Source organism: Bison bison, unplaced genomic scaffold, assembly GCF_000754665.1.
Source record: "Bison bison bison isolate TAMUID 2011002044 unplaced genomic scaffold, Bison_UMD1.0 scf7180017864469, whole genome shotgun sequence".
In the NCBI taxonomy this organism is placed as follows: Eukaryota; Metazoa; Chordata; class Mammalia; order Artiodactyla; family Bovidae; genus Bison; species Bison bison.
Genome location: NW_011495030.1, coordinates 2,747,579 through 2,760,562, shown reverse-complemented (window position 1 = coordinate 2,760,562; position 12,984 = coordinate 2,747,579).

The following is a 12,984-nucleotide window of genomic DNA, read 5'->3' as shown; positions in this document are numbered from 1 at the left end:
GCGCCCGCGGGCGTCCCGGCACGGCCCTCCGCGAGGCTGGAGGAGAGCCGCCCCCAGCGCCGCAGCCGCGCTCCGGCAGCGCCGGGACACCTTGCTCGGGTCTCGACTTCGGCTGGGGAGGGCTTTGCGGGGTTCTGGGGGGTGCTCTCTGGATTCATCGTGAGGGAGGAGGTGTGGGGTGGGTAGCGGGAGAAAACGCGAGCTGATGTCAGCCCACGTCCCTGTTGATTCGGAGTATACTTTCTTGGACAGTAACTTTTTTCTCCCTTTTCTGGGGATGCTTAACCGACTTTTGCCTCCCCGATTCCTCCAAGGGATGACAGTCACAGGGTTCTCCTGCGCAGTCGTCTAGAAGGAGCGGCTACAGGTGCCTGCGACCCACTTTCTTTCTCTACCTGGCCTGGAGTTCTCTCCTCAAGGGACGGGAAATGTTTCACTTTCTGTTGAGCTTCTCTTTAACCAGATTAAAAGGGCCTCTCAGTTTGTGTTGGAGCGGTCAACACTCGCAGCGTCCGGAGGAGGCTTTATGCAGGCCGAGGGAGGCGAGGGCTAGTTGAGAGCAGGTGCGGGCTGCCTGCGCAATCACCGCCGCACACCTGAGAGCCCGGGAGATGCTCGTTAGCCCGCGCAGCCCGGGAGCCCCGAGCTCCCACCTCCGCAGGATTTTAGAGAATTGTTTTCCCCACTTTCTGATGCATTTGTAAGGGAGGGGCCGAGTTCGTCAATGTGCTGCGCGTTGTCAGTCTTCAAGGGCTACATTGCAAGGTTCTTCTATAGGGATCTCGGTCAAAATTGAGTTGGACATCTTTGTGTTGGAGAAAGGCCACTGAATTCCAGGCATTCTTCGAGGTTAAGAAGGGTGTTTTCAAGACTGTTCTGAAGTCGGCTTGAGGGCTTTCTGCGAAACTACCGCTCTGTCAGCTCTCCTTATCGCCTGTGGCTGCTTTTTAGTCCCGGGGGTGGGTGCGTTTTCTTCGTACTCTGTGTGCAGTGAGACCTTCCCTCCTGGTTTCTAAGAAGGTTGTGAACAACCCTCCGCGTTTCTCGGTGAGAGGACCGTGGTTCTAGAGCGGTTGGATTAATAGGGTGGCTGCGTTACTTCAAGCGCTCTGGGGCCTTGCTGCTGTGAGTGAGCCAGGGTCCAGCAACATCGGCATCACCTGGGGCATCTTGAAATATGGGATTTCAGAGCTACCCTGGCCTGCTCAATCAAGGTCCTCAGGGAATCCTTTGAGTATTATCGCTTGAGAAACACTAGCAGAGGGTATGTTGGGCTGAAGTTTTTTTGTCCAGTTTAAACACTAGCAGAGGGTATGTTGGGCTGAAGTTTTTTTGTCCGGTTTAAAGAAGTAATTTACAGTATATTTCCCTACATTTCCATCCAGTCCTATATTTGAACCTTCATTCTGCCAGACCAGGACAAACACATTTAACAGCTTTATGGGTCCAGCCCCTCCGCCCCAGGGAGCTAGGCACCTTACACAAGATTTGGACATGTGGTTAGTATACTAGCTATGTGTTTTTTGTTTCTAGATACTTTTATTATTATTGTGATAAAATACAACATAAAATTTGTCATTATAATAATTTCTTTTTTTTTCTTTTTTTTTCACCACACTGTGTGGCTTCCTGGTTCTTAGTTCCCTGACCAGGGATTGAACCCAGGCCCCAGGCAATGAAAGCACAGAGTCCTCACCCACCACCAGGGAATTCCTAACCATTTTTAAGAGGACAATTCAGTGACATTAAGCACTGTCACCATGTTGTGCAACCATCCCTGCTCTCTTTTTCCAGAACTTTTTCCTTGTCCCAAACAGAAACTCTGTACTTACTAAAGAATACCCTCTTCCCCCCTCTTCCCAGCCCCTGAGCTTCTGGCTACTGTTCATGACATTTTCCGTAGGGTACAGAGAAGGTTGAATAGGAATACAGAGTAAAAGTAAAATCATGTTTACAGAATATAGATAAACATTTGGAAATTCCTGGGTTGCTGGCCTGATGGACTTGGCAACGAAACTCCAGGTTTTTAAAATGCATGTGCTTTCTTTGAAGGGAGACAGCCTGAACCTATGAGGCCTTCCTTTTTGGTGTGACTGGAGCACTTCATTTAATTGGCTTTATTTTGGGTGTCCTGTTTATATTGGGCTTAGTTTTTTAATAGTGAATCAAACTCATTTTTGAAAGCAGTTAAAATAAACCTTAAGCAAAAGTATTGTTGCTTGGGGTATATATAGGAGGAGATCACAGGAAGACTTCAGAAAGATTTGAAATGATTTTCTAAAAGACCTCAAACTGTTTCAATTCTGCTTTAATGTTAAGTGAGTCTAATGGATCAAGGACATTGTTTCTGGTTCTAAAAATGTTTGTATATAATTTGGGAAAGCCTTGTTGTTGTTTTAATTGAAGTATAGTTGATTTACAATGTTGTATTAGTTTCAGGTATATAGCAAAGTGATTCAGTTACACACACATATATTCTTTTTCAGATTTTTTTTCCATTATAGGTTATTGCAAGATATTGAATATAGTTCACTGTGCTATACAGTAGGTCCTTTTTGTTTATTTTGTATATAGTAGTGTATATCTGTTAATTCCAAACTCATAATTTATAGAAAAGCTTTGTAATAATGAATGTCATCCTCTTGTATCTGCTTAAAATTGTCCAGGTTGCCATTTGAGGACATGCTTTTCAGTGAGAACAGAAATGTGAATTAGCAAACTAGTAAAAATGGTTTCATTCATGATCTAACAAAGACACTGTTATAGATCTAGAATGTGGTTCAGAATACATAAGTGATCAGAGATATTGGGAAGATTTAATACTACACGGTCTAGACTTTGAAACAAATAAAAAGATGAGCCCAAACTGAAATAAATTCCAAAAGAGCAAAGAAATCAACAGCAAAGGATTCTTTCTATGGTACTACAAGACCTCTAATCAGTTAGATTATACTTGGCTTGATTTTAGGCATTAGGATAACTAGTCCAGCTCCCAGGAAAATCAAGTCTTGGGCAATCTCCTTTTTGAGACCAGTCAGCAGTGCTACCTCTGCATATCAACCAGATGGTCTCTATGCAGTACCCCAAATGCTACACAGTGTAGAAGGAAGGGCACAGGATTCAGGTGCAGAAGAACTGATATTTACCCTGACCAACTGACTGAGCAGGAGTAAGCCTCAGAAACTCGGAGCCACCATGTCCCTAAGTATAAAATTAGGGAGAAGTTGTCTCTCTCTAAGATTATGTAGTAAGGATTCAAAAGGACCTTACTTATAAAAGTGCTTGTAAACTGTAAAAGGATAATAAAAATTTCTTACCTTCATTTGGGAGAAAGTTACAGTGCAAAAGAGATAGAAGAAGTCACATATTTGGGGTACCTAACACTTTTTAGTTAACTGTGTTTGTTTGTAATTTTCTTCTAGCTTTAAGGTCATTTTTTTTTTTTTTTTTTGGCCATGCTGTAAAGCTTGTGGGATCTTAGTTCCCCAAGCCAGGGATTGAACCCATACCCTCTGCAGTGGAAGCACAGTATCTTAACCATTGAATCACCAGGGAAGTCTTCCTCAAGGTCATTTTTTTAAAAAACAAGTTTATTGAGATGTAATTCATATACCATACAATTCACCAATAAAGTGTACAATTCATTGATATTGAATATATTCACCAAGTTGTGCAACCATCACCATAATCAATTTCAGGACATTTTTATTGCCCTAAAAATAGTACTACTCCTTCTACCCCTTAGCTGACCCCTTCTAATCTTCTGCCTCCCCCAACCTAAATAACCACTAATCTACTTTCTGTCTATAGATTTGCCTATGCTGGACATTCAATATAAATGGAATCATACAATATGTGGTTTTGTATTCTGACTTCTTTCATTTAGCATAATGTTTTCAAAATTTATCTACATTGCCTCATGTATCAGAGCTTTCTTTTTATTGCCAAATAATGTTCTGTTGTAAGTATATACCACATTTTGTTTATCCATTCATCTGTTGACGGACATTTGTGTTGTTTCTACTTTTTGCCTGTTATAAATAATGCTGCTCTGAACATTCATGTTTTTAGGTGGACATGTTTTCATTTTGAGGGGGTACATACCTATAAGTGAAAAACATATGTTAATTCTATATTTAACATTTTCAGGAACTGCCAGACTGTTTTCCAAAGTGATTGCACCATTTACAATCCCATTAGCAAAGTGTGAGAGTTTCAGTTTCTCTAGTTTTTTTTTTCTTGGCCATCCTAGTTGGTGTGAAGTAGTTTTGATTTACACTCCTCTGATGGCCAATGATGCTAAACATCTTTTCATGAGCTTATTTATTAAGCCATTCTTTTTTTTTTTTAAATCATTTTCTAAGGAAAAATAGATAGAGGAAGAGGAAAATCAGTTTTGTATAGATTCCCTACTTTCAGTGGTCTAGGAAAATACTGAAAATGTAAATTGAGTACTTCGCTCTTTTCAAATTTATTTTGGTTTTGACTCATCTTTTTATTTGCCTTGAGGCCTAGTACCTGTAGTACATGATGTTCCAAAGGATTTGAGTGAAGAATTAATACATAGATTCTTGGAGGTGAAGGGGAGTAAGTAGACAGGGATTTAGTATTCTATATGCTGATACAATGCCCCCTAAAAAATTATGCACCACTCAAATGTTAATAACGCACCAAAAAATAAATGTACTTGTGCTGATGGTGGACATTTTAAACACTTGAACTCAAATATTGTTTGGTAGTCTGTTGATTAACATCTGTTCATTCTACTTAATATATAAGAATATACAGCTCATATTCATAGATTGTAGCTTTTATTAGGCTCTCTTTTTAAAAATCTTTTAAAATTTTTATTCATTTTTTTTGTGGCTGTGTTGGGTTTTCATTGCTTTGCACATGCTTTCTGTAGTTGCAGCGAGCAGGGGTATTCTTCGTTGCGGTGTATGGGCTTCTCTCGTGGAGCAGGCTCCAGGCTCCGGGCTTCAGCACTTGTAACACACGGGCTCAGTGGTTGTGGTTCACAGGCTATGGAATCTCACCAGACCAGGGATCAAACCCGTTTTTCCTGCATTAGCAGACTACTGATTTTATTTTCATATACTCCGAGTAGGCTGGTGGATGTTTTGGCATGAGTTTGTGCATTTCCGTTCTTTCTTTCCAAGGCTGCATGGCAATGTGTTTTCTCTATAGCCATGTGGAGAATTACCATCATGGTCTACAGTTACAAATGGATCATGAATTTTTAAAATACCTGTAGGCGTTTTAGAGGCCCACTGTATTGAACTTGGGTTGTATGTTTGGATCTTATATTACTGGTGAATGTAGAGAGCAGTAAGGAAATAAAAAAATCAGCCAGATTTAGCAAATTACTTCTATTTCCTTATTCCTTAGAATAAGCAAATGGAAGTGTGTGGTTCAGTGGTCCTCACACACTGGGCTGTATCTGAATCACCTGGAAGCTTGATAAAATATACATTGCTGACCACCCCCCACCCCGAATTTGGTTACTGAGTTAGTCAGTCTGAATGGGACCCTGATAATCTGCATCTCCAACAAGTGCCCAGGTGATGTTGATGCTGCTGGTCTGGTCTTAGAGACCCAGTGGATTGGAGGCATTTGGAAATGGACTGGAATAAGAGTGAGGGAAGGGACAAGGCTAGCGGTGGGCTCCTGCATTCTGTGCGTACGGGAACTTGATAGAGCTGAGGAGCTAGGTGTGACTCAGGAAGGGCATGGACAGGTGCTGGGAACTGGGACATAGGGATTAGTGGGGAGGGGTATCTGGAAGAGAAGCCTCTGATATGGGGAAGGAGTGGGGAGAGGGTTCTGAGGAGACCAAGGCCACTGAGGGCCCCAACTCCATGTAAACAGGGGAGTGAGGACACAGCTTTTCACTGCTTCCAGAAAGGCCAGCGTTACCAGGTCGTGGGATGGGCTACGTGGGGACAGAGCCAAGTGTGAACTTGCCTTCATAAGATAAGGGATCCCTGTAGTCCTTCAGGCAAAGTCCTGGAGTCATGACTGGCCCCTCCCCATCTTGACTATTACTGTTAATCATAGTCAGCCTAGAATCTGGGGAGCTTTGTAAGCCAGAGCAAGAGTCCTTTGTGCAAGGAGTAGCCATCAAGTTTTAGTTTTCCTCCTCTCACGCCTTTGCCAGCTCAGCTTAATGGCTTAAAAATCTGTGCTACCAGGTGTCTAGTCTCCTTAGCATAACTTGGCATAAGCGGATTCTGAGAGTGGGTGCTGACAGTCCATGTCATGAAGGTCAGGTTCGTTACAGAAAAGAAATCCAAGAAGGGAGCTAGCCCAATACTGTTGGGTCCTGTGAAGTTAAGCTGTGTCCCACCTTCCCGTGGTTTCACAGACTTGAGACTAACATCTGATTTTATTTCATATTTTGCATGAAAGGAATCCTCATTGTATCTGAGGATATAAAGCATTTATCTTGGGCTTTGGAATGAGGCCAAAGCCTGCCACCGAAGCACTCTGTGTTCCCATCTGGGAGCACCTGCCATCAGCAGGGGGAGAGGGGTTGGTATCCATGGGTGTGATCTCCGCCCAGCTCTGCCTGTGGTGTGCTGCTGAGGTCAGAGCTGGGCAGCTGCCACCTACGTTCCACTCACCTTGGCGTCCTCCACCCCACTCAGCTGGTTGCACAATTTTACATTCCTACTTGGCCCCTGTGGGCCGAGGGTGTGTGATTCCGCTGGTAAATGGTCAGAACTAGAAGCATTTCTCAGTCTTGCTTCTGGGAGAGATGCTGTTTCGGGATCCCTAAGGTGACCTCCAGTTTCTATGATTTGCTAAGAGGACTCAGAGTCTCACCTCTATGGTTATTACTGTGAGAGTACAACAAAGCAAAACCGGTAAATGGAAGAAGCCACTTGGATCAGAATCTGAGGAAACCAGGCACGGGCTTCCAAGTGTCCTCTCCTAGAGCAGGCGCATAGGCCATGATTAATTCCAACAGACCACATGTATGAAATGTTGCCAACCAGGAAAATTCATTAGCGACTCAGTGCCCAGGCTTAGTGGGTGTCAGAAGATACGAATTTTGTAATCAGACCAACTTGGGTTGTAATCACACCTCCAGTACTTACTACCAGTGTGGCCACGAGAGAGTTACTTAGTCATCTGGTGCCTGAGTTTCTTCATCTGAAAACAGAATTTATATCTACCTCCGAAAGTCATTGTGAGAATGAACTAAGGTAATGCATTTTTTAAATTTTTATTTATTTTTGTTTTTGACTGTGCTGGGTCTTCGTTGCTGTGTGGGCTTTTCTCTAGTAGTGCAAAGCAGGGCTTCTCTCTAGTTGCAGCACTCAGGCTTCTCACTGCAGTGTCTTCTCTTGTAGAGCACGGGCTCTAGGGTGCATGGGCTTCAATAGTTGCAGCATGGGGGCTCAGTAGTTGTGGCTCCTGGGCTCCAGAGCACAGGCTCGGTAGTTATGGTGCATGGACTTAGCTGCTCCATGGCATGTGGGATTTTCCTGGACCAGGGATCAAACCCATGTCTTCTGCATTGGCAGGCAGCTTCTTTACCATTGAGCTACCAGGGGCGCCCAGGTAATGCATTTTAAGGGGAGCACTTATCTCAGTGGCAGACACAGTGAATGTGGTCACCAAAACATGGTTTAGCCACATATCGGCCAGGGGAAGGGTGTGTGGGCCAGAGTGGGTGGCATCTACCATACCTGCTGTGTGCAGAGCCTAAGGTCAGAAGACATCTCTAGCCCTGGGCTCATAGGTGCACCTCAGGCTGCCTTCTTGCCAGCTCATCCTACCTACTGACCTGAGAACATTTTTTGCTGTTTTGCTCTTCCGTCTCCTAGGAATACTTTTCCCTCTGCCTCGGATGGCTCAGCTCCTTCTATTAGCCTAAGGAATGTCTGCTCATATTTTTAAGACCTAACTCAAGTACTTTCTCTGTGAAGACTTTCCCAAGCCAAGCCCCTTAAACAGGCTTATCCACTCTGTCCTGCCTCATCCCTGTTCTGTGGACCCCTACTGCAGTGTGCTGGGTTACAGTTACTTGTTGCTCTGCTAGACTGGGTGGTTCTTGAGGGAAGGGATGGTTTCATATTATTTATATGTGCAGCATCACTCAGAATGTTGGATAGGGAGCAGCTCAGGGGTTGTCCAGGGAGTGAATGAATGAATGGAGTGTTGGGCTGGACCTAGAACCCAACAGGAAATGGATACAGTGTCGGCAAAATAGGTATCTGCCTTCAGAGCAGCCCCTGACAGTCTAGAGGGGGAGATAGATGGTAAACAGGTATAATTAGAGAAGTGACGTGAGGGAAGCAGAGTCTGGCCCAGCTGCAGGTGCAAGGGGAGCAGGAACAAGGAGAAAGGGGCGGTCCAAATGTTGATGCCCTGGGCAGTGTGATATCTGCTGGAGCTTGGGTGGTTGTTGGAGGCTGGAAGAACTGGTCAGGCAGGGAGCCACTCCCAAAGAGCCAGGAATCCTCCAGATGGGGAGGGAGAGGTGGATCAAAGGTTACCAACACCTCAGCTGCCAAAGGGCAGGAAATCTAAGTGGAAACTTGGAAGGTTGAAGTGGTCCAAGGGGAACTTGGAAAACTGGGGTTGGGGAACACAGGGTTAATTGAGGAAGTGGCACCCAGTAACCTGAAAACCTGTCTGGGAATGGATCTCTGATCTTAGGCTTCCATAACAAGATACCACAGCCTGGGGGTGTTAAGCCACAGACATTTATTACTCACATTTCTGGAGGCTGGAAGCCTGAGATCTGGGTGCTGGCATGGTCCATTTCTGGGTGAGGACCGCCTTCCTGGCTTGCAGAAGGTGACCTTCTCCCTGTGCGCTCACACAGCCTTTCTTAAGTGTGTGCGCACGCAGAGGGAGCCGTCTCTGTCTCTTCTTCTTCCTTATCCCATCGTGAAGAACCCACCTTTGTGACCTAACATAAATCTCATTTACATTCCAGTTCTCCATCATGATCACCAACATGCTAGGAATTAGGGCTTTGATTGATGCTTTTTAAGAGGACACAAACTTTTAGTCCATAATAACCTGGGCCAATAAATATTTGCTGAGTAAATAATAATCATGGCTAGCACTTAGCACTTCAGATGGTTCAGACTCTAAGTGTTTTGCATATATTTTTTTAAGTTTAATTTTCACACAACTTTATTAGGTAGGCACCATTATTATGCCCTATTTACAGAGGAGGAAAATGAGGCCCTGGAGAGGTATAGAGGCTTGCCCAGGCTATACAGCTAACTAAATATGAAGCTGGGACACAAACTGAGGCAGTCCGGTTCTAGAGAGCAGGATTTTAACCATTATACCCTGCTGCCTCTTAGTTAGGAAGTAAACTCTGGTGTTATTGGGTATCTGTCATATGCTGATTCCTCAGGAGAGATGCTAGCGATACAAGGATGAATATGACATCTTATCTGCCTTCTAGGCCATCACAGAATGCTTAGAGAAACAGCTATGACTTTTGCTGCTAAGTCATTTCAGTCGTGTCCGACTCTGGGCGACCCCATAGATGGTCCCTGGGATTCTCCAGGCGAGAACACTGGAATGGGTCGCCATTTCCTTCTGCCGTGCATGAAAGTGAAAAGTGAAAGTGAAGTCACTCAATCATGTCGGACCCGCAGCGACTCCATGGACTGCAGCCTTCCAGGCTCCTCCAGCCATGGGATTTTCCAGGCAAGAGTACTGGAGCTGGGTGCCATTGACTTTTGAAGTCACTGGAAATGTATTGAGGCCGACAGAAACATTGTTTCACCTTTCTTTTGTAACTACTACACAGGACCATTAGCAAAGGTAAAGTGTTTCACTATTTTAGAATGTATATAGATGGACAGGGAGGCCTGGCGGGCTGCGATTCATGGGGTCGCAGAGTCGGACACAACTGAGCGACTGATCTGATCTGATCTGATCTGATAGTGGCTGAAGTGCTCACAACATTACATATATTGTGTGGGAAATAGGGGGCTGAGTCATCAAATTAGAATTGACTATTTTTACTAGAGTTTCTAATGTAATGACTAACTAAATGATGGTAATGCATATCCTAAAATTTATAATACTATCAGGATACAATTTGAGGAAAAGTTGAACCACTTATGTAAAAAAGCTTTTTAACTAAAAATAAATACAGATAATTTAGATATATTTTACAGGAAAATTTAAAACAAAGTGAATTAAAAACCTTGTGGTGTTTCAGAATCTTGACTATTAGGGAAGATCCTGTACATGCAGAAGCTTAGTAAACCCAGGAGGTAATTCTTTTTTTTTTTCCCTGGATGTGGGTGTTCAGGGAAAAACCCAGTCCATAAGGAGGAGGATAAGGTAGACAGAGATCCCTAGGTGGGAAGCCAGCTTGCTGATGGTTGGGGTTGGGGGAGAGTGCTTCTTGGAAGGAAGAGAAGGAAGAGGATTTCTTCTTTTATTTATTTATATCTTTTGGCTGTGTTGGGTCTTCATTGCTGTGCACGGGCTTTCTCTAATTGTGGCAAGTGAGGGCAACTCTTCGTTGCAGTGCTCCAGCTTCTTGTTGCTAGGGCACGTGGGCTCAGTATTTGCAGCTCACAGGCCATGGAAGTCGTGCTCAGTAATTGTGGCATACCGGCTTACTTGCTCCGAGGCATGTGGCATATTCCTGGACGATCGAACCCATGTCCCCTGCATTGGCAGGCAGATTCCTGTCCACTCCCCTGTGCCACCAGAGACACCCCTTTTAATTTGACTTAATTAATTAATTTACTTTTGGTTATCTGTTGGTTGGTTTTGCACGGCCTTCCTCTAGTTGCAGCAAGTGGGAGTACTCTTCCTTGTGCTGGTGGGTTTCTTACTGCAGTCATTTCTCTTGTTCCGCAGCCTGGGCTCTAGGGCTTCCGTAGGTGCAGCATTCAGGCTCAGCAGTTGTGGCACATGGGCTTGGTTGCTCCATGGCATGTGGAATCTTCCTGGACCAGGGATCAAGCTCATATTCCCTGTACTGGCAGGTGGACTCTTATCCACTGTGCTACCAGGGAAGTCCAAGAGGATGTCTTCTTGCCACAGACTCCACCTTTGGATCCAGTGGAAATAGCAGATTTGAGAGAGAGGAGGTGAGGGAAGGGGAAACCCTGCAGCAAAGAGGGAGTTGGAGAGTAGGGCTGAGATATTCTCCTATCTCAGAAGAAGAGCACTTCTGCCAGGGATCAGGAAGAGATGTGCTGTCTGAGTCCTCAGATGCAGGTAGGTTACCCAGGAAGGCACTAGAGCAGAGTAGGAAAGAGCTAGAGCAGAGTAGCAAAGAGTCAGACCTGGGCTTGAATGTTGCCTCTGCCACTTAGGAGCCGTGAGATCTAGGGTAGGTTTCTCCACTCTGAGCCTTAGTTTTCTCTTTGTAAAGGGGGTCAGTAATACTGCCTTCTCCCTGAATTGCTGTGGTTCGAGCTTCATTGATTTCATGGTTTTTTGTCTCAAGTCTGCACTGTTCTGTCTTGAGAAGAAGTTTTATCCAGCCTCCCCCGCTATCAAACCAACGACCATAAGCTCCTTCTGAAGGAATAGAATTTGGCTTTGAGAAGAAGACGGAGTCATTGCAGCTTTTCTTCAAGTTCTCCTGCTCCTCATGGTCACAGCTCAGCTTGTCATTTGCTTCGGACCTTCCCTCCTCTTTCTCTGTCTTGACAGATAATAGCCCAACAAGCTGCATTTCTTTCTCATGATGGAGTTGCATCATCTCATTTCCTCTCGTGAGTGTTTGGGACTACACTTTCACTAGAGACTTTCTCAATCTGACATCACTAAGATGACCTGTCGGCTCTGCTTTTCTGTTCTCTTCTGCAGCATTGGTGAGAATTGATTTTTCTCTCCATCTGGGGTGGTGAGATGCATGCTTGGTTTTGGAATTTTAGTCAGTTCCCTCCTGGATCTTTGTGCCTGGTCATCAACATTGTTGACATGCCCCGATTCCAATTTGTTACCTCATTCTCTTCTCCAAGAGAAGCTTATCTCTTTTAAAAAAAGTTTTATTGAAATATAGTTGATTTACAATGTTGCGTTTTATATATATATATGCTTTATATGTTTTTAAAAATAATTTTTAAAATTATTAATTTGTTTTTTGCTGGGCTGGGTCTTTGTTGCTACACACGGACTTTCTCTAGTTGTGGCGAGTGGGGGCTACTCTTCGTTGCGATGCACAGGCTTCTCATTACAGTGCCTTCTCTTGTTGTGGAACACAAGCTCTAAGCGCTTGGGCTTCAGTAGCTGTGGTGCATGGGCTTAGTTGCTCCATAGCATGTGGGATCTTTCTGAACCAGGGATCAAACCCATGTCCCCTGCATTGGCAGGTGGATTCTTAACCTCTGCACCACCAGGGAAGTCCCAATATATATGCTTTAAAAGATTTTTTTCCATGATAGTTTATTATAAGATATTGAGTATAGTTCCCTGTGCCATACAGTAGGTCCTTGTTGTTTATCTATTTTATATACTGTATCAGATCAGATCAGATCAATCGCTCAATTGTGTCCGACTCTGCAACCCCATGAATCGCAGCACGCCAGGCCTCCCTGTCCATCACCAACTCCCGGAGTTCACTCAGACTCCCGTCCTGTATAGTAGGGTATATATGTTAATCCCAAACTCCTAATTTATCCCTCTCTTTCCCCGTCTTTCCCCTATTTTATTTTTTATGTCTGTGGATAGAAGCTGATCTTGAGTGAGCTTCTCCTAGTCCCACCAGACACTTGATCTGACTTTGCAACACAAGCCCTAGATGCCATTTGGAGATACCAAGTCTTTCCCAGTTGTGCATAATACTTTTACATGAGATTTAACTTCTTCCTCTTGCATTTTGTTGGGTGCAGCTTCCAGAGAACAGATCATTCTCACAGTACCAGATGCTGGCTCATCTTGAACATGGAGCATTTTTCTTTTCCCAGTTGATTTGCTGTAAAGCACATATGCTAGATCAAAGCACAGGCTCGACATGTCCAGGCAACCCCACTTCTT